The sequence below is a fragment of the Larus michahellis genome, chromosome 5 (assembly GCF_964199755.1).
Source record: "Larus michahellis chromosome 5, bLarMic1.1, whole genome shotgun sequence".
NCBI classification, from domain to species: Eukaryota; Metazoa; Chordata; class Aves; order Charadriiformes; family Laridae; genus Larus; species Larus michahellis.
The window spans coordinates 74,751,452-74,774,132 of NC_133900.1; the positions used below are offsets into that span (position 1 = coordinate 74,751,452).

A 22,681-nucleotide genomic window follows, 5' to 3' on the forward strand; every position below is an offset into this window, starting at 1 on the left:
ACCCTAACTCCTCAGTTATGATGTCTGAAGGGATGACGGACAAAAAAGTGACTTTGACTTGATACAAAACATTTGCAAGGAAAATGAAGTAAGTTCAGAAGATGAGGGGTGAGTGGTTTTGCCTTTTCAAGATGCTTTTTTAACTGAAGGAGACTTCAGCCTTTGAATCTGTTACAAACCGCTGAAAAAAAAGGCTGGTCGAAAATATTGGGTTTACGTTTGGGATGTTTTTTTTTTTCTTTATCTGAATTGCCTACTCATTATCATAATTGCATGATGGAGGCAGTGCAAAAGTGTGCCTGTGGGTACTTCACTGCATGTCCCACGTGCACATGAGACTCCTCCACCCCACTTGTCACCCCATACCTGCGTCCTGAGTTTCCCTTGACCCCAAGTGAGTCAAGGCTTTCAGACCGCTTCACACTTTATTGTTTTGGTGGCATGTGGCTAAAGCAGCTTACGGGGATGCAGCTATAAAAGCTCTTATGCCTTCTCACAGTTTTTGGTGGGATGCCATGTTCGTCTGAGCACTAGTACTGTGATAAAACACTGGAAACTTTTGCCAGCGTAATTATGGAAGGCAACGAGACCTCTCTGCTGCATGATGTAAATAAGACCCAACAAGTATTTTATATTACAAACAGATTGAGGACCACCACAGACGTGTCCCCCCCCCATGGATTTGTTCATTGTTTCTATGCTACAATTGCCAAACCACTGGCTGTAAAACTTCCTTCAGTCCCTGCTTTATTTTCATGGTGGGTGCCACGGCCTTATCAACATGCGGCACGCACAATGGCAGTCACTACTGCTTTTTTGCCTTTCCCTACTCTTCTGCTACCGAAATCCAGCAGTGTCACCCTCCGTACAGGGGCAGATCTGTCATTTTTTTCCGATCAGCAAAAAGCAAGGATTTTTCATGAGAAAATCTGTGTGAGAAGGAAGGGAAGGGATGTGACACCTTATTAAGAAAAGAGCTTGAACTGAGGAAAAGAGTCTCAAATTTCTGTTATTCCTTAAATACATCCAAAACTGTCTGCGCTAGACTTTGTTGGCAGTGAAACGCAACATCACTCATTGCATTGGGCTCCGCTCCGAAGGCTGCAACAAATTTGTTTGCCTTTTCCTTTAAAACGTGAACGTAACTGATACTTTATTTTACAAGAGCTAGAGTGGCGTTGCGGAGGCTCTCTCTTTTGGAGCAACAGGCTGGGAAGTGCCCCAGTGTGAAACAACCATCAGTGCCTCTGCCGTGGGGCGGGCTTTGGGCAGAGGGTGTGATGCACATCTGGTCGGCAGCTCCTTTCGCTGGGAACGGCTCGAGTCACACTTTTCACACTTGGCCTGTGTTGACTTAGAAGCCCATTTGACATGCACATTTGAAGGACAAAACCGATGAAAAGGGCAGTGCGTGCTTTAATTATTATTTTAAAAAAACCCCAAAAACAGAAGGAAGCTTTCTTGTCTGTTTTATTCAGTACATTGTGAAAGAACATGTATGTTGGCTGACCAAATTGAAATTCATGCATCAGGAAAGCTGATGCAGGACAAATCAATGGAAATAATAGCAAAAGATAATACCTACGGCTTTCCAAAATTGGCAAGAGGAGGTAATATGTTATCAGAAACCAGATATATGGTGTTCATCTCTCATATTTCATATTTGCTTCATTTGTCGTCTTATCGCTCCTGGGTTGCTTGTTTTGACACCTGTTTAATTCCTTCCCGCAAACATCTGCTACTTTCTACGCTATTTTTGTTGCAAATTTCTCACACATATAGCTCTCACAAAGTAAAGGTTAATTCCTTGGCATAGGGGAGCAGGCTTCCTTCCCTCGGTTATAGACCAGGATGCCCTCACTTTAAGGGTTACTGCCAAAGCGTTTAGAGCTCCTGCTCTCTAACGTTAGGACTTGGGGAAAAGTATGTTGAGCTAAATAACACCAGTGAGAGCACGAAACTGTAATTTTATATATCAGCTTTATGTGTTTGTGGGTGGGGTTTTTTTGCTAGGAAAGGGGGAATCTGTTTTTAACCAAATTGCAGATTTGGCAGTTTGGGAAACTTGGATTGGATCATTTGTTGCTGTATTCCTCTCCTAAAGAAGAGGAAAAGCATCAAGAATCTTACCCAGAAACATCACATTATCTTCTGATCTGAACACTAAGACAAAAATCAAGACATTCCCTTATGTGTAATTATTGAAAAGCTGAACTTCACCACCAGCTTGTCAGCCTTCATGCACCACAGCGAGTCCTAAGTCCTATTCACCAAGTCAGTCTCTTCCAGCCATAACGATTCTATGATTCTCTGACCTTTCTGACCTTGCTGAATGTCTGCTCTGGGCAGAGGGTATTTGCTACAGAGCCACTGAATTACTGGCATTTGTTTTACAAAGTGTAAGAACTGCTGAGTCACATGTAGTAGTATTTTAGGTGACACCATCCTTTTATCCAGTTAATCTTGCCTGTCAGTGTGGTGTGGCATTGCAAGAATGACCACATAATGGAAACACGAGGACGGTTTCTGACTTCACGCATTTAGAGAATCTGACACCTTAAAACTACTTGGTTTCTCCTGAGAAATAATTTGCCATGGTGGACTGTCTTAGACAAAAAGGATGATGGAATCTGCCAGACAAGTGCAGCTTTTTTTGCTCCCTGTGCTGTTTTTAGGTCTTGCATTTCCAGTGGTCTCTGGCGTACTTCCCCGTGAACACTTGTGCCGAATACTGACAGGAAACTAACCCTGAGTTTTGTCTGCTGGTTCTGATGCCTCTGCCCTCACTTTGGCTTGGAATATCAAATGGTGGCAAACAGTGCCCTTTGGCTGGTGCGGTACTCCCCTTTGCTGCCTCCTGCTCCCCTGTGTCTCTGCTCCTCTTAGGTTCAGCTCTGTCTCCTGCTCGCATTGTCCATCAGATTCAGTCTTGTTCTCCCATGGGCTCTGGGGCACCTCTTCTCCCACTCCCGCTTTGGACCTTCTCTCTTCCCATTCACCCAGCACTGCCTTTGCTCTTACCCGCACCTCATCCTCTGCTCTGCCCAAACTCAGAATCATCCCATCTTCCACATAGTCCCAAATCCTCACACAGTGACCTCTGTGCTGGGGTTGCCCATCCCTCTTTTGCTGCATATTATTCCCAACATATACTTCTTCCTGGCAGGTGTGGTATCGTTAATTACCATAAATTAGTAGTCTGGGCATGTGCTGTATTTAAGTGAGTCTGATTTCTAATGGATTTGAACCTCCTGTTTGATCATGATTTCAGTGGGATTGTGCTAAAACTGTAGCAGGACTATGCACTCACGTGCTCCTATGGATCAAGACTTGATGAATCCTGAGACAAGTTGGAAAAGCTTCAGTCTGGCTTTTTAGACACCAGAAAATCCTTAAGGGTGAGTAACTCAAAGAACTGGTTTATCTGATAATTTGTAAGAGTGATTTGCTAGTAATTTATAAAATGTAAGTCCCGGTTGAAGACATTACTGCAGTTAGGTTGGTTGTGACCATCCTCTTTTTATTGGGATGCTCTGGGTTACGTTGGGGGTCGTACTCACAGCATTGCTCTGTCCATGAGAGGTCAGAAAGGGACTCTGTCGTCTGGGTGGCTTCCACCTCTCACCAGCTACCAACAGCTTCTTTCTTGTGTTGGATACTGGGTTAAATCCGTTGGAATGAGATGAGGTGAAAGGGTCACCTATTATAAACAGATGCACAAGCAAACAGAACAGGATTCCTTAGGAAACCAGGCTGAAAAAATAAGAATTACTTAGAATGGCAACGAAGTGACCGAACTCCAGCACTTTGGTTTGTGTACAATATTTTCCGTGCTGCCTTCTTACTGTAAACTTATTGGAACAGAAATGTCCACTTATAATTCCACAGAGCATAGCAGACACTTTGCATTCATTAAACAAACGGAAACACAGCAAAGTTAATTACTCGCCGTTTTTAAGTACGAATATTTCTAGCTTAAATTAGAGGGACATCAAGCATTTTAAGGCTAAAGCCAACATGAAATCCATTTCTCTGTAATACTTAAAACCATTATTTATAATTTAGAACTACATTTGAGTTGAATGCCAGCTTCTAATTTGGTGAAGGTTTTCTGCATTACAGATCTTGGACTTTTGGGCAACTCACTTTCATTAATTACCAATGTTACTTTGAAACATACTTTTTCCACTTTCATCTTCTGTCAGTTTTATCAAATCTTTACAGCTGGTAAATGCAGGGCTTGATACCTTCAAATTGAAAATATTTAAAACACCTGGAGTAGTAGCAAAAATGCACAGCCATTTACCAGATCTGGCGCAATACTCCAACTCAGAAAGAGCAACTTTCAAAGCCTTTAATCATCTAAAAATATCTACTTGATTGAAATGATTGATGGTGCTTGCCTTAGAAAGTGTATTGTGTCTCAGTCCCACTGAGTTCAAAACTTTACAGCCAGCTACCTCCCAGCTGGAGAAGGCCTTGAACAACAGTGGAATAAATCATGGGGAAAAGCACCTCTTTTCTGGACGATTTTTGTGTTGTTTTGTTTAGGTGCTTTTTCCTTGTGATACAGAATGAAGAAGCAGTTGTGGGACCAGGACACACTCGACCGGGTGGCAGGATCGCACCCTGCAGGCCAGTTGGATTTTCTCATTGAAAAAGTCGACTCTCCTTGTTCAAACTCGGTTCTTCTTGGGTTTCAAATGCACGCTACAGCTGGTGGCAGGGTTTCCCTCTGTAAAATACCTCTTACTGAGGAACATTGGGAAAGAGAGGGGACAGTTTCCTAATGACTGTTTTAAGCCAAATAACATCCGTGAACAGCAAGGCTCCTGCTGAGATTAAATTGCAAATTAGTCATCAAAACTAATGGTCTTTTTTAGTAATCTACTGAAAAGAAAAGCCTTAAAAATTTTATGTCATAATAGTCAGAATGTATACAAACATCCCAGAGGTTATTTCATATGATAGACAGAAAACCAGTCAAATCCTGCTTGCTTTGCAAACCGTTTATATCACTGGGATAGAATCTAATAGCAGAATAGGGAGAAACCGCCATGTACCATGTTTCACGTCTTAAAATTGTCTTTGGAGGATTTTGCCTTTGAGAAAAAAAAGGACAAAATTGTTTTCTTTCACTTAAGAGGAGTTCTTTACTTCCAGTAAATCAGAAAGATAATTTATACAGATTTGCAGTATGTTTCTGCATTCCTAATTCTGATATAAATGGGGAGTAGCTGCCCTTGTTTCAGGCTTGCACCAAGGTGAATGAGAACAGCATAATATTGCTCTTCTGTTTGGTCATTATTAGACATAGAGCCATCTTTTTGTATTGATTTTGTAATACATCCTCATATGCAACACTAGTGCCAGCCTGAATCTAAGGGTTTGGATCCTTTTTTCAGGCTTAAAGAATTGTCATGCTAATCTCAATTTACTACATCTATTCGCCTGGGTTTTAAGCCTTAGGTTACTTCAACCTTTTAAAGATTGTTTTAATTTTGGTAAAATCCATTGATAAAACAATCACTGTTGATTACAAAATTGCAAGTGAAAATGATGTCATGAAAAGTAATCATTTCAGATCGAATCCTGCATCACTTAGACATGCAAATGGTCCCTTTTTTTGCATGCTCTGTTTTACCCAAGCTACTGATGTAAAGGTACGAATCTTGAATTAGAAAACTGTGAACGTTCTACAACTGACTCTATTTGGTATTATCACAATGCATCAAACCACCCAACTAAAGCTACCAAGAAAAAAAAGTACCACATAAAAACTATACCACTATAAACTAACACTACAGAGACGTGCGAGTTTCCTGTTCATAACAATGTGAGGGAAAAGGTATATGGCAGGCCAGGGAGGTATGTGAATGAAATTGTCACTAAATTAGGTGATTAGTACTTTTATCACTAGCTTTGCCTGCCCATTGTATCTCTGCCCGTCAAATCTAGCCTTTGAATTCTGATCTGCAGGCATGAAATGGATACTTCCTCTCCCAGTAAATCCTTTTGTATTCAAACAAAACAGAGCCTGAATGGGGAGACACAACCAGGGCTCTTTCAAGAATAAAACTGTTAGCTCTGCCATATTTCTCCTGCCTCAACAAACAGCTGAGAGGGATTTATTTGCTGGCAGATGGAGGTGACTAATGATGTAAGCACAACTTTTTTTGCATGGGCGACCTCCAAATGTTTAGCTAAATGATCCCTAGCAGGAAAGACAGCAAGCGTCACATCCATTTTTAAAAAGAGTGTTCTTTCACATTTAGTACTTAACTCAGTATTTTTTTTTGTTTTGCTTTTGTTTTAGTCTTTCTTTTTTTTTTCCCCCCATTTTTTTTTTCCAGAATGGGACCTAGACATCTCCCTTTAGCCAAAGTGCCTGCTTAATACAAATTCAGTGGCACGTATCCACCTCCAGCTATAGCTGCACACAGTTACTCTGTTTGAGAACAAAAGGGAGAGTGTTTTGATGAAATTGCTCTGACTTGGTTTGGCTGAAAGATCCAGAATACATTACTGAGACCACCAAGTTTTATTGACTGTACTAATCCTCCTTAATTAAACCCCTTGCATAAGACTGGGGTCTCCAAATTTGTGAATGCATCAATCAAAACAGAACAAAATGAGATTTCCTGTGGAGATCAGACATCTCCAACCAGGACTTGAACCCACTAAAATGAGCTGAGCTCCGCAAATTGTCCTGTTTGAACCCATTTTGATGCACCCACAGCTGCCTTACCCTGAGTCTGATTCTGAGGCATGAGCTGGCTCTGCTTTATAATTATTTTTGGAGACTTTGGAGGCTTTTAGTCTTTTGTCCAGAAACTTTATCCCTTCCGTCAGCAGAAGCTGAGCACTTTCCTCAGGGCTGTCCTATTTTCTCCTGTGATGAAACCTCCTTTTGGAGGTTCTCCTGGAGAATCCCATTTTTCTGAGATGTTGCCCAGGTCCTCTGGAACAGCATGTGCAGTTGACTTGTCACTGTTCAAAGACCACCTCACCAGAATCAGTCCCAGGGTTTGCAGGACACCACTTGGGGCTGGGGAGGCCACCTCAACCCTTGTCTGGGTGAATCTGCAGCACTGGGGCAGGGGGAATGAGAGCTCTTGAACTCAAGCCCCATGGCAGGGTTGTGGCTCATCATTGTCTGGTTGTGAGCAACCACCCTGCTCTGTACCTTGACCGGTGTAATAACCCAGAAATGGTTAAGAATTTTTGGAAACAGAAAAATGAAGTTGTTCAAACCTGAGATGTGACTATGTATTGCTTACCATGGGGATTATCAGAACTGCAGTTAGTTTCAGCGGGACCGAGATCAGTGGTGCACATGTACTTTATTTCTGTCCCGATTTCTGCCCTGACTTCTTGAATGTGAGCACAATGTCTTTTATTGAAGCTCCACAGGCAGCACAAAACCATTACTTTCCTTGCTTCTGACCTTCTCTTTCACTAGCTTCCTCATTTTTGAGCTCTCCTTTTACGCAGTTTACGACTGCCCTAATCAGTTTGATGAATACGTTGAAAGCATTTATGCTGCAGTGGGTTTGGCTCTGTGGCTCAGCTCTTGTGTGTCCTGAACTCACCTTCGTGCATTGCTAACAAGTCCCGCAATAGCAGCTGTTCTGTGGGACCGTCCCTGTATTTGCAGCACCTATGCGTGTGCTTGAAGCCAGTTATATCTATGCTTTGATATTCTTCAATTTTGTGCACTCAGTATTTTCTTGATTAGGAGATTAGGGAACATAAATCTAGGGGTATATTTGTATTTTTATCACATCTTTACAGGGAAATAAATCCTCCCTGCACAGCCTGGTGGTAGATTTTTAAATATCCCTCTGTTCTTCATCCTCCCACCCCTTATCAGGATGCCTGTCATCTCAAAGTCCTGTCATCATTAGATATTTTATTCTCTGAATGTTAATTTTGATTCGGATGTTATTTGAAGGATAATTCGGCAGATTATTTTTAACTGTTTCTGTTCATATTGCACTTTGAGCTGGCATTCAAATCAGTCTAATTTTCTGTGCCCAAATCCCGCTGAAGTTTACCCAAGTACTTCCCTCCCTCAGTTCTCCTTCGCAATTCACTTGTAGTGACTCTTAATCACTGGCTAAATAGGTTTAGCCAAGCTGGAACAGCATTAGGGTTTTTTGCGCTATACTTTTCTCCCATCAAGCTGTCTCTCAAGTTCTGCAGGAAGTTCTGCCCTGAAATGATGGAAGAACTTTGTTCAATTATACAAATTTGCATCCATATCTAGATAAAATACACAGGCTTATATCAAAGCCTATAGAATTTGATCAGCATCTTTCCATTTCCATTGCATTTTTGATCTGGCTGTGACAGATGGGAATCTTTCATTCCATTTTCCCAAGTATTTGCATTTTCTCTTTAGGCTTATAAGCCTAAAGCTTTCCTTAGGGAAATAAGGTCCTATCTCGTGTATTTTTTGTTTGCAGAAAACAATTGAAAATCATAGAATCATAGAACCATAGAATCATAGAATCTGTTGGGTTGGAAGGGACCTCTAAAGGCCATCTAGTCCAACCCCCCTGCAGTAAGCAGGGACATCTTTAACTAGATCAGGTTGCTCAGAGCCTCGTCAAGCCTGGCCTTGAATGTCTCCAGGGATGGGGCCTCCACCACCTCTCTGGGCAACCTGTGCCAGTGCCTCACCACCCTCAGTGTAAAGACCTTCTTCCTAATGTCTAATCTAAACCTGCCCTGCTCTAGTTTAAAACCATTGCCCCTCGTCCTATCGCTACATGCCATTGCAAACAGCCCCTCTCCAGCTTTCTTGTGGGTTCCCTTCAGGTACTGGAAGGCCACTATAAGGTCTCTCTGGAGCCTTCTCTTTGACTTGTTTATATCTCTCACTCATGGATTGACCCTGTTGTGTGTTATCTGAAAGGGAACTTCCCCCACAACAAATCCCCCCAGTGATGACTTCGGAGAAATAAACATACGGCAACACAATGAAATTTCTGCGAATTTTATTTACCCAAGAATGCAAGTTCCTAATGAGTCAGAAACCTTCTTCCCAATTTATTTCTTTAGACATTTGTGGTATTCCTAGAATGGCACTGGATGATAAACTGTTTATCTTTCTTGCTCAAAGCCGGATGAATGGACTTAAATTAGAGCAAAACCCTGCCTATTTGTAAGCGAACACAGCCCAGTTAGCAGACATGTCACACACCGCCCTTTTAGTGTAGCCCCCAGGCTGCTACCTCATTAGCTCTGGCTGTGATTAGAGGAGAGCCCTTCAGTCTGTCTCCGGAAAGATTTCTTATTGACAAGGGGGTGGGCAGCACTGATGCGCTTTCTGGGGAATGTTGCAAATGGTGCTGTGCTCAGTGTGACGGATCAGGCAATCAGGGAAACAACATTTCTGAGCTAAACGAGGAGATAAAATACCCCGTGCTGGTGGAAGCATCATTTTGCTGCGGTACTAAAAGCAGTGGCTACCTTCTCTATCTGGTGTGTGTGGCGTTTTCTTCTTTTGTTTCAAGGCAAGTGTAAAAGCACCATGGGGCGAGCATGCCTAGTGTGCCTAGTACTCTAATAATACTCTAATTTAATTTTTATGTGAAATCTTCAGCTGGCTCCAATGATACTACTGGCCCTAGCCCAAAATTTTGCATAAAAATTAAATGCAGAGAGAACAATTCAAGCCACCGCTCTACCATTGCACGGCTTCAAGTATCCTGAAGGTCCTCAGAGCAGCAGGAATAATTCAGTGATGCACAGTAAGGCTGGGAGCACTCTGGCAGCCCTGATGTGGCCAGGGAAGAGCGGCATGGCTCCAGCTGCATAATGAAATGTAAGCGTGCATTTTGGTCTGGCTACTGTTTTGGGGTAGAGAGATGGACCTAAACGTCTGCTGCACCCCATGCTCTGGTTAATCCGTTTTGGCTCATGCTTGTGTGAAATAAGTAAGCCTTACAGTACAGAAATAGTTTAGGGTGTTTGTAATCTGCATCTGCTACTTGTTTGCAAATGCACATAGGGGGAGTGCAATAGGGTTGTCCATTTGTGATGGACACTGCTGTGGTGGGAGGTCCCTTAACAGAGCAGGAGATGCAGAGGTCCTTTACAGCCCCGAAACACAAAATTCTAAATTAAACCACTTGCTTTTTCCTTAGAGAGAAGAGTGACTCAGATCCAAGTCCTCAGCTGGAGAAAGGCTGTGAGATCCATGTGCTTGCAGGACAGTGGAGTGATCATTGATGTCAACAAGGGTTCCTGGCCCAAAAGGCATGTGTCCAGCTCTGCTGGTGCCTCCAGCCACAGGGATCAGCTTTGGTGAGTGCCATGGGCCCCAAAACGATTAGCTTTGGTCCCACATTGCTTTGAGGCAGAGCTATCTCACACCCGCTTGATCCTACAGAAAGGAGATGGCAAAGAGCAGCTCCTGTCGTCCGCTATAGGTACAACAGAGGGTTGAAATGCATGGAGGTGAGAGACACCTTCCTTCACTCCTTGCCATTTCCTTCGCTCCTTTCAGTGCACCTCACTGAAACATGAGTGAGAGGTTTATTCTTAAAATACTCTTTCACGTGAAAAATGGAGTAGGTACATAATGGATGTTGTCTGGCAGCTGACCAACAAAAAAGTCCAGCCGGTTCCAGAGCTGAGGCCAGCTGAGCTCTGGGCACAAGGGCAAAAAGTAGTGAGCCAGAATATATGTCTGAATGAAATAAGGATAAAATTTGCCTGCCTTTGGGCCTCAAGTAAAACATCTTAGGACCCAAGGGCCCAAATATCAAACATAGACTTTCAGCTATATATGCATGCATCAGGAGTTAGATCTTGAGAGTTAAACTAGAAGACATCCCTGACAACAAAAAAAGAAAATCAATGCTTATTCAGTGGATACTGGCAAAACATAAGGAATGATTCCTCAGCTTGTATTGATTTTACCTTTTTCCCAGCCACTTTGTGGCTGCAGGTGATGCCTTTGCTCTGTCATGTGTGCTCAATGTTCAGATGTGCTTGGTTCTTGTGGTTGCTACCCCAGTCACTGTATTACCAGGAATTTCTACATTTCTTTTGCATGTTTTGCAGCTTGAGGAGCTTATGTGGGAGTAGAACTTTGTTTAAAATTTTAGATGTAATTTAAACAAATGTCTTGTGTCCTAAGAAATGTAAAGAGCATATTGTTTGAGCTCCGGGTGTTTCCCGGGAGAGTTAGTGAAGAACCTAGCAATGTGAAGCTGCATGCAACTACCCCGAAGGATTGTATCTGGACACAATCTCTACATGATGGTAAGTGTATTTTAATTCTATTTTAAAATCAATCCTTCATAGCTGTTTCTTACTCTGAACACATGCCTGGCCTTACAAATGAAATGTAGTGCTGGGGTGATGCGTAATAAACATGCAAATTGCCAAAGTGAGGAATCAATAACAGCGATACAGAAATAGACGTAGAGCTGATATAGATATTATGAGGAAAAAAAAAACCAAAACCAAACAAAAATCTCATCACAGAATAGGTTAGAAGTCCTGGATCATCTTAATTTGGAGCATTCACAGTATCATTGGAAATTAATAAAAATAAACCATCAAAAATTAAATTACTAAATTCAGTGATTAAGCCATACAAACCATAATAATACAGTGGGTCTGCCTTATAAAATGTTTACAACTTCCTGCAGCAGGAGCTGAATATTTGAAATCTTTGAACCGAGAGAAGGGGCTCTCATTTTTTTCCTGCTGACTTTAGGCCCCTGCTCCGTGTTCGTGACAAAAATAAAGCTTTAGGGCAGGAATCTGAAAGTGTCTTACTGGAGGGTCAGAATTTCCCCTTCACAGCTGCGGGAAGCAGGGATGTGGAGGAGTCGGGTCACTTGGCCAGGATCTCAGAGGTCAATAGTGTTGCTAGGAATAGAAATGAGATCTTCTGGTTCTACTCATTTTTATGGATTTCTATGTTGCTGTTTCAGAGGGGTTTAGTGATGTTTTCACTGCTCTTACAGCAGTGGAATATGCTGAGAGAGCAGCCAAGAAAACTTCATTCCACATCACCTCTTAGCTGTGGCGCACCTGTGTTTAAGCCAATATAAAACCAAAAATAATGAAACCTAAATTTCGGGTGCTTGACCTGAGATGCTTCAGTACTTTTTTATCTTTATGAGCCTGGAAGCGTCTCAGCTTGTGCACCCAAAAGGATAACCGAAAAGAGGTGGGGAAATGGTGCAGAATGAAATCTTATCCCCTGCACTAAGAGCTTTCACAAGCCGAGTTTTCACATTCAATGAATGGTAGGACTGGTGAGTAGGGTAACAGGAGCAAATTGCAGACACTGAGCTAAGAAAACTCTGCTGAGGAAGGATATGAAAACAGTGGCAGGTATCAGCCTTAAAGATTACAGTTTACTAACATCAATATTTTGCACTAATCAGAGTTAAGTAGTGGAATCCGCCACGTTTACTTTACGTGTGACAAGCTGTAGCTGAGCTGGAGACCCTCAAGCACTGCACAGAAGAATAATTGATATTTTTGCTTCCAAAAAACATAGTGCAAACCTGAAGCCTTTGGGAATCCAACATCTGTTTTGAAAAGGGGCTGAAGAGGTTATCCCCCACCCCTGTCCCCTGCAGGTTGGGATAGGAGAGGAAAACAGGAAGTTTTATTCATCTTACTTTCTCCGTTTTCCAAGTTACAGTCTCCAGCTGTTTCCACCAACTTTGTTTTTTGAAAAAAAAAAAAAATAGGAAAAAGAGGAGACCTCTATAGAGCTGTTTAACTTTCTTTAAAGTGGCTCTTTGTTGAAACCTGCATTGCATTTTTTTAACAATTCCAGAGTAGTCTTCTTTCTTCTTTTCCCAAAATAAACATCTCTTACCCAGCTTCTGCTCAGCCTGAAAGAAGAGAAACAAAAGCAAAATGAAAGCAGCGGGCTGGGGGCGAAGGGAGAGGAATGGTGTCTACGGCAAGAAATGTGGCCGTGCGATGTGAGACCTCAAGCGTCTATCACAGGTGACAAGGGACAGCCTACCAGCAGGCAAACAGCAAGGGTGCCTTCCACTTTGCTGAAAATCAACAACATTTTAGAGAACATTCCCAGACAAAGACTGACCATAGCACTTAGCATTTAGGGACTGGTATTTAAAGTGGCATTTATCACATATTCTGTATCCCCCTTGCAGGGCACGTTCTCCCAAGTATCTCCCATCTCAGAAGTACACGGACATGTAGAAACTGGCTGCTATCTTCCTTGCCTCCTTTTGTACAGGACTGGGGCCAGAAGCCCCTGCAAATGCTGGGGATCGATCAGCTGTCTTTGATGAGACTGTTGAAATAGCTTTCACTGCTGTTCCTTCTTCTTTTTCTTTGCAGCTCGGGGATGGGAGATTATTGGGTGTTTTTCATAAGGTGTCTAGAAGCAGCTGTCTGAAGCAGAGAGAGATACTCTGTAGAGCTGCCTTTTTGTTTTTCAAGTCCAGCTCATGTTTCTGGGCTGTGTGGCAGGAGGTAAAGCAGAAAATCATATTTACAGGCAACTAATTCTCCAGTATTAAGGCCAAATTATGAGTACCCTTGGGTGAGAATTTTAATACAGTCTTTAATGTTCTATCTTAGCATAGCTATCATCAGCACAGGGTGTTTATAAGGTTGGACATATAATGCCAGATTTTATACAACCAACTTCTGTTCATATTGGAGATATACCTATTCTTGTCTCCTGAAACATTTCCTGTTTTCCAGTCACTTGTTATTTTGTGAAACATTTACCATTCCAATGTTAAGGGTCTGCTTTGGACTAATCGGGAAATTTTCTGTAAAGTTGTTAGACGTTGCTAAGAATGAAGCAATGGGGAGGCGGGGGGGAAAGATTCTTTTGTTGACTAAAGATTTTCTAAAGGAAAAGTGACGAGTTTCAAATCAAAGCCCACAACTGGAACTTGAGGGGAGAAACTACGACTGGCTGAGTAGCTGTAGATCTGCCAAGGGTAATATATCTGTATGAGGAGCAATGGGACCAGCTGAGGGAAAAGATAAGGACCCTACAAGGCTGAGAGGATTAAGAGGAGGCTGGTGGAGAAATGAACCAGGCAGTCAAGGTGCATGTCCCAGCTCGTTGGTGGTGGTCTCTGACACTTATCATCATTTGCTGTCATGCCATTAGCCAAACAGCAGAGATTTGTGCAGTGGAATTAAAGGCCCCATTTACCTCCTGGTAGCCCTTGTGAATGGCAGCACAATGTCACACAAGGGGATTTGTTCCTCTTTTTGAAAAACAAGTGAAACACATGCCAACCAAAGAACATATTATTGAGGCTGAAAGCTTTGCTACTTCCTGTGTTTGTGCAGGTTGTCTTTCGTGACAAGGTTCATTCTATAAGCAGTATGGAAAGTTCCAGGAACTGATCATGGTTATACAGTTAAAGACACTATAAGGCCCCTTCCCACTCCCCAGAAACGGGAAACAGTATAGATAACAAGAGAGAATTTGGGAAGAGAGCATATGGCGAGGGAGTGATGTTCTACCCTGGAGAATTGGATACTGTCCCTTTTTCTGTCATACAGCTCCCATGCGATGATAACTGAGTCACTCGAGCCAATCTTTTCAGAAGCTGTCAATAATTTTAGATCGCTTTTATTCTTGATGCGGGACTTGTAGGCGTGATGAACTTTCGCAGCTGCAGCTGAAGTCGGTGGGAGCTGTGCTCCGAACACAAAACAATATTCCAAAAACCTGAATTGGGGAATTTAAAATCGTGTCCAACATGGTTATGTTTGGTCTTAATCTTCCTGAGACCCACCAGCTTTCTGCATGAAAGGGTACTGCCAAACCCCCTCACTTCTAAGTGATGCTGTGCGGGAAGTTTGCTGCGAAGCTCTCCGTTACGAGGGAGTTGTGTGCTCACAGAAAACCCCGTATGGAAATGAGTGATACCATCTTCAGAGCAGGTTTTGAACAGCACACAGGAAATTAGGCAAGTGTAAGCCATGTTGAACTGCGAGAGCAAAACAAAATGCGGAATAACCTGCTTATCTTGTTGGAGCACCATCCTTTCTGTGCAGTGTGGGTACGCTAAAGGCATGTACGTATTTGTCTTGCCATCTACAAATTCCTCCAAATTCTCATCTCACTAGCTCTAGTCTGTGGACTTATAGTAGAGTAGGTGGTGTGTAAATGAGGAAACAGTTTCCCCAGTTTAGTCCACTTCCCAAATAGGAAGCACCTTTCCCACTTCCGTTGCAAAAAGTCAGACTGTCAGCGTTACAGAAAATGGGCTCGGCCCTTTTTCAGGTCTGACAGGGCCAGCGTCTCCTCAGGACTCGCTCGGACAAAACCAAGACAAGCACAAGATGAGAAAGAAGCCACTCAAAAGCATACCCACCAGAATTCTGCCCTGCATTGTTGATTCCTGCCGCGTTATCTGACAGTTTCGCTAGTTTGCCAGAAACCTCCCTGAACTGCCCCTCTTCCAGCCTGACAGCAATAGGCACGTTAGAAACTCAGCTGACTGACTGCTGAGCTGGGTGCGCTGTTTTAGGGGTAAATAGAGCAATACTGTCACTTTCCCAGGTGAAACTTCTGTGGGATGGATAAATAAATAAAAATCCTGGGTCATAAGGATTGTTCCAGCTAGGAAGGGAAATTGATGTTTTCTGAAATGAGGTTTCTCTGATGCAATCCCATTTAATTGCGAAGAAAATACAAAGCCCTTTTTCTCTTCACACAGCAAGGGCTGCAGAAGAGGCATGGCCTCTGTTTACAACTCAAGTCTATTTTCCACTAAACACTTAGTATAAACGCTCTTTTTCCCTTTTCTCTTAGCTTTTCTCGGAGGCACATTCCTGGCCCTTGTTATGTCTGTGTTGTTGGCGTTTTCCCTGCCACCATCTGTCTCTTCCTTTGATCTTTTTGTCTCTCTCTCATAGACACCCAACTGGTCACAAAACAATGGCCAGAAAAGCCCTTCCACCCATGTGTCTTGCAGGTGCCCTTGTTTTGGAGAGTGACGTGTGCTGGTGGATGGAAGGAAAGCTATGGAGTTTCAGCTACCTGGTCCCATAATGAACTCAACTGTTTCTTACAACTGAGGGTTATAAGGGCAATGTTCACCCTGATTCAGAGAGATTTTACCGCAAGTGCTAACGAAACTGTTGATGAGAAATTGTACTGTTTCTCAGCAGCATTGAGAAACATTGAAAGCATAGCACTTGAGGCTGTACCAGAGAACAAAGGACCTTTCATCGTCTTCTGGTTACAGTCTCTGTGCTTCATCTAGCCATAAACTTGATGCTCTTCCTTAAAGCTCTTGTGACTTAGAAGTTTGAAGAAATGTATTTAATGCATTTGAGCATTACCATACTTCTTAATTTATTGCAAAGTTGTATTTAATTGCCTAACTATGAGTTGTCTGAGAAAATAATATCTAGGCCTAATATATTGCTTCTCATCAGCACTGCTTCTCATAGGTGGCTCTTGAAGTTTATCCAGTGAATTATGGAATCACAGAAGCGCTGGCTGGAACATCTCCTGGAGGTCTCCAGTCCCAGCCTCCCACTCGCAGCAGGATTATTGCTGAAGGTAAAGCATGTCAACCACCGAATTGTCTACTGAGCCTTGAAAACTGTCAAGGGTGGAGAATCCTCAGCCTCCCTGGGTGCCCTTTTCCAGTACTGCACTGTGCTCCTCCTGGTGAAGCTTCTCCTAAGGTCAAGCCTGAACTTCCCAAGGTGCAATATGTCCCTCTTCTTACGCCATCTGCCACTATGAAGAAGAGTTTGCCTCTCTCATCTTTGTAGCTCCCTTTTAAGTAATAGTATGCTACTGTTAGGTTCCCTTTTAGTCTCCCAGGCTAAACAAGCCAGCTTTCCTGACCTGCCCTTGTATAACCTGCAGTCTTGGCCCCTGACCAACTTGGTCAGCCTTCTGCTGGCTTCTCTTCAGTTTTGCAGTATCCCTTTTGAACTGGGAGTCCCCAGACAGGTCACAGTGTACCAAGTGCGGCCTGACCAATGCTGAATAGGGAGAGGAATAATAACTTCCCTCTGTTTCCCATCCTCTTCCTCATGTAGCCGAGTATGAGGTTTGCTTTACACTGTTATTCAACATGGCGTCTGCTGTGGTACTCAGATTGTTTTCAACAGGGCTGCCTCTCAGCCACTTGGTTCACAGCCTGCGTTGACGTGAAGGACTATCCTGCCCCAGTTTTCATTGAACTTGGTAGGGTTTCCTAATCCTCAACTTTCTCAACATCCTTCTGGATTGAAAGTCTACTGTTCATAATGCTAAATTTAGTATTGTCTGAAAAATTGCTGTGGGTGGATTCAGTCTCATCATCCAGGTTGTTGGAAGCAGCCACTGAGCAATATCAGTCCCAGTGTTGACCTCTGAGGGACCCTTATTCCCAGCTGCCAACCAGCCACCGTGCCATTGATCACTACCCCTTAAACCTGGCAGTTCGGCCAACTTTCAACCCAGCCGACAGTCTATTTTTCAATGTCAGGAGCATATTCAATAGTTGATTACTCTGTTCCTTGTTTATTTGAATAACACTTTAGTCACCGTAACATCTTTATTAATTCCAGTTGTGAATCAAGTAATATGACTGTTGTGTATAGGTAATTTTTGAGAAGTTCCTCACTGGGGTAAGCAGAGAGTAACCTGCACATGGCACAGTTTTGTTAATTTTTAAAATACAAATATGAAATGGTCAGCTCACTGTAGCAATGGTCATGACTGAAGACAAGTAAATAACGAAAGGAAGTCGTGTCTAAAGCTCACTGGAGTCTTTACTTGAAACATCCTTGAGTTTTAAAATTTTTCTATAGTAAATAATTAGCAAAATGTGAGATCCTTTCAAAGACAAGACACACAAAAAGTATTCTGTTGCAGCACTAAGATAAATTAGTAATGTGAAAAGGAAGTCTGTATTCCATGTACAAAGACCATGTGGCAATCACTAAAATTAAGACTTCTTCACTTCCTCAAAATAGAAAAGTCAGTCTGTTAATAATCAGATTTTTTATTTCTTTGGACTAGCCTAGCATCCAAAACTTTCATCCGAGTAGATTTAGCTGATTCTTTCTTTCCATTTAAGTTTGAAAGTTTCAGCAGGCTTAGGTTTCTTATTTGAGACCAAAGCAATCCTGGCATTTATCTCCTTATGTAAGAATCTCGTCTTTGATTGGAAAGAGCAAAGCAAAACATAAAGATGATGAAGGTTTCAAAATATCTCTTTTGAATAAGAGCTTTAATCCCACCATGAACTGATTCTGCGTGTACAAATAGATTGACAGTCAGAGGTAAGGCTGTACTCCAGCACCCTTCCACGAGCTCGGCGCTTAACGATGTGCTGGATATTGGGCTTTTAGGCCAAACTCAGGATATTTTAGGGCACAACTGGTTTTATTATTTTTTTGGATCTGCAAATTTGAGTTCTTCTGGAGTCCATGCTTTTCAAAAAGACAAATTGGAAGCTTTTTGGAACAAAACTGCTGGAGTGATTCAATGTGGAAAATTTTCCTTATAATGAGAGATTGAAGAAGAAGTTAACAGATCTCTATCTTGGTCTCAAAATACTTATGTAAGGAAATTATTCTTTCTGAGAATAGATGACTCAAGATTTATAACAGCAGAAGGAGATTTCAGCTCTGGAATCCAAACCCAGACAAAATTATGCTGGAAATATGTTGCATATTTTTAATAGCAACTTCCATATGATGTATCCTTATTCTGGGATGTCTAGAAGTCAAGAATGAACGTCTTTCCACCCATTGCACTTGAGCAGCAGTGGGTAGGGACAGGTGCAGGAACAACTGACAGAGGTATTGGCCTGGACCGTGTAGAAAATCTAACTAATAAGGTAGTTGCCAACAGCTTCTTCAGCCCGACTTTCCTGCTGCTGCCTTCTCTTGTCCTTCCTCTTGCTTCTCCCTGCCTAAGTTCTCCTCCCCTGCCAGCTCCAGCTGCTGCCTCTTGTCCTCCTTGCATTTTGCTTCCTCACCAAGCCTCCTTATCTCCCACACCTCCAGTAGACCCACAACCGACTTGGGCAATGCTATTGGCTTTTATTAGTTTGGGTGCTACTCGGTAATGCCTCCTCAAGCTGTGCTGTAAGATGTCTTACCCGGCAGGAACACACCTTGCTGTCAGGAACAGGCAGCCCAGGGCATCACAAACAAGCTCTTCACTCTCCATCCGAAAGCACAGAAGAGTCCTAATGGCAGGATATGAACTACAGAAATTCTTGTATCTCTTTTCTACCGTCAGTTTCAGGCAGCATCTGAACTCTGTGCAGAAAATTGACTCTTGTTTGGTTCTGAGTTAGATACAAAGAGAAAGATTATGACACAAAAATAGATGGCAATGGTATGCGTGGCTGAAGATAAAGGGAGGTGGTTTAGGGTTACTGCTATTTTTTGCACCTGTCCATGGCTGTTTAAAAAACTTTATAACATTACCTTTCAGAAATCCGTTTGTGGAAAAGAGGAGGAGTATCAAGCACAACATGTTCTGGCATATGTAGTGCAAAGTAAAGTTTTTTTCTCTTTTGTTTTAAACAACGACATTGAAAACAAATGGACAGATGAAAAGAAACAGTACCCTCCGTGAGGTTTCTGCTTTGGTAAACCACATTACAGAATCCAGGTCTTTCACCATATGGTGGGACCCGACACATCTTCAACATTTCCACTGTCTTTTTGGAAAAAAATCAAGAGTTAAGGACCTGGCAAAACACACGCATGACTGAAAATGTGCGTGTTATTAGCAGGAGAGTGCTTTTGGCAGGCATGTTTTTGGTATGCCTGTGCTAGTGTTTTACTGGCTCTCTGCTGCTGTAAACAAATCTGAAAGAGGAGGAAGATTTAGAAGCTAACTAATGAGCGTGAACACTACAGAAAGGAAATGAAGATGAATGGCCGTTGACCCTGCACTCGCTTATTAGGCAGCAATTAATTTTTCAACTGATAAAACCACTTCATCCTATCAGATCCCTGTGGTGGAATTAGACAGTCGATATTTGGGGGCCTGTGTTTCCCAATAACACCCACAGGGCAAGCCTTTTCCAGCCGTCCGGGGGTCTCGTCTGGCTTTCTCCATGCTGGATTCCTCTGCAGTGGCCTTAGGATCAGCCTTTCCCTTAATTGCCCATCTGGGTGACATTGAAGGATGTTGGCACTTTTGTTGGCTCTGCTTGATTTTGAAATAGAGAAAGTGGAAGGCTGGGCCTCAGAGCCAAAACTCTATGAAAAGCGGATTTTCACCTCTAGACCAGCATTACAACTGATTTCCACTATATAATGGAGGGCAATTATAGCATCGTGTATGCTTTGTCTGGAGTTGATTCTCCAGCTGTTGAAACAGTATCTCTTTGGGTTAAATTAAACCAAACTGCAGCCAGCATCAACATCAAGCTCCAAAAATGTAATGGCTTACATCATTTAGGCCAGATGCTGATCTCTGAAACGCTGGTGTGCGTCTAGAGAAATTACAGTTTTACACTTAGGTATTTGAGATTGAGAAGCTGATTTTGGGGCGGTGATCTGCTTTCACAGGTGTGTCTTATTTTAAGGTGCCATCTAACTAGCTTCTCCCCATCACTCTAAAGCTGTTAAAGATTAAAGATAATTGTATCTTTACAATTATTACCAATATTTACAATTATTTACCAATAATTATTGGTAAACAAAGAAACAAAAAAAGGTGGGTAAAAAAGGTACACTCTTCTTTCTCAGTTAAATTCTAGTTAAAGAAAAAAACGTTTCTGGGACGTTTCCTTTTTATCAATCACAGCAAAACTCAAACTAAGCTGGCAGAGTACAATTTTTAAAAATGCTGTTGCTTAAACAGAAAAAGATTCACATGGGCTTTATAGTGGAAACTTAGGGAACTGAGATTTGTTCATTCTCTTTTTTTTGCCATCATGTGTAAATCTTCAGTTTTTATTAAAGACAACTGATATAAAAATTGTTCCATCACACTCCCTATTATCTTAGTCTGGTTTTGCTACGGGACATCCTTGGGGGACTTGGTGAGAAACTGTTGTTTTGGTGTTTTCTTTCAGTGCCAGACACTCAGCAATTGAGGGGACGGGAATGGAATTAAAATAAAATTCCTTAAACTGAAAAAACATGTATATGTGGATGGGAGGAGTGGGGGGCTCTATTTCACACTGCTATACCTCAAAAATAGCTGAAGGGAATTTTCCAACAACTTCCACATACCGTGCACAGTTCATCCCTGGACTGGGACCAAGCATGGAAAGGATCATTCCCCAAAGGAGAATTTGGGAGGGTTTTACATAATATGTGAAAACGGAGAGTGATAACGGAAATCTGCCTGTAAAGAGAACTTTTTCAGCCTATGTTGAATGAAATACTGCCTTAAGGAAGCTTTTTTCAGTGTGCAATAACATTTAAAGTGAAGTACCCAGGTAACGTTTTTTACGGTAACGGTGGTGAAACACTGGCCCAGGTTGCCCAGAGAGGTGGTCGATGGTCCATCCCTGGAAACATTCAAGGCCAGGTTGGACGGGGCTCTGAGCAACCTGATCTAGGTGAAGATGTCCCTGCTTGTTACAGGGAGTTGGACTAGATGAACTTTAAACATCCCTTCCAACGCAAACTGCTCTATGATTCTAACATTGTACCTCCCTCGTGTCCTCTGTGTTCACACCCAGCCTGGAGCCCCCACAGCCGTGGGCTTGGCACATTTGCAGGCAGACCTATGCCAACGCAGTTGCAATTCCCAGGCATGTGCTGGCTGCCGGAGCCGTGCTGGGCAGACGCGTCTGAAGCACGATACAACACCAGGAAAAAGCCTTGGCTCAGGTTTGCCACCCAAACTAGAATTCACTGGCCAAGAATCTTGCTCCTTTCTTGCTGTCCAACATCACGCTTAGGCGTTGCATGTGGGGACGGTGATGCTCCAAGTGATCATCACCGTTTGCAACAGGCGATTAGAGCTTCGCTGCCAGTTTATCCAGGCACGGTGAAAGGAACATAAATCCCACGCACAAAACAGTACCGGGGCAAGACAAGTAAAAGTACATTCATCTGTCCGCCACTTTAAAATAAACTGATCCACCGCAGCCGGTGGTGGGGAGAAGGAAAAATGCCTTTATTTTGTTACTATTTTCCTTATAGAAGAAAATCTCCCATTTTCCTGTTAGGTTTTCATCAGTACAGTCTATGTAATACGATTATGTATTTATGAATCAGCTTTTCCATTTTCTGTCATTTCAACAAAAACAAGCAAACAATGGGACCACTTAAGCCTTTAATATTTGTATTTTAGCAACTCTTCCAAACAAGTTCCAGCATGTTGCCAGACAGCTTCATGTTTTGCCTCGGTGATTTGCTTTACTTCTTAAATGGTGAGATTCTTATCTATTTCATAACGTGAAAAAAAGAGGAACTTATCCTCCCTCCTCATTCCTTTCCCCCCCCAAATCTTTTCTTATCTTTTAATTTAGCAACATGATATGAAATACATGAGCCTTGAATCCTGAAGCGTGGCCTCAGTGGTTTCAGCATGAATTATGCTTTGCAGGTTTGTATGTATAAATAGCAACACTAAACCCAAAATGATTTCTGGGCCAAAACCCCTTAAGCAGCAGAATGGATGTGGTGGTTGTAAAGCTGTCCAGGTTGACATGGTATGAGAAATGCAAGCTGCAGTGCCCTTCCATGTGCGTGAAAAGAT

The 22,681-nt window shown here is 42.4% G+C and overlaps 1 long non-coding RNA gene across 1 annotated transcript in view; it reads left to right on the top strand.

The window, feature by feature from the left end:
* Positions 1-10,992: 10,992 nt before the first annotated feature.
* Positions 10,993-22,681, top strand: part of LOC141743563 (uncharacterized) — a 39,114-nt gene continuing 27,425 nt past the window's right edge. Inside the window, exon 1 of the long non-coding RNA XR_012587108.1 lies at positions 10,993-11,277. This is a non-coding gene — a long non-coding RNA (uncharacterized LOC141743563). The remainder of the gene's footprint in view (positions 11,278-22,681) is intronic.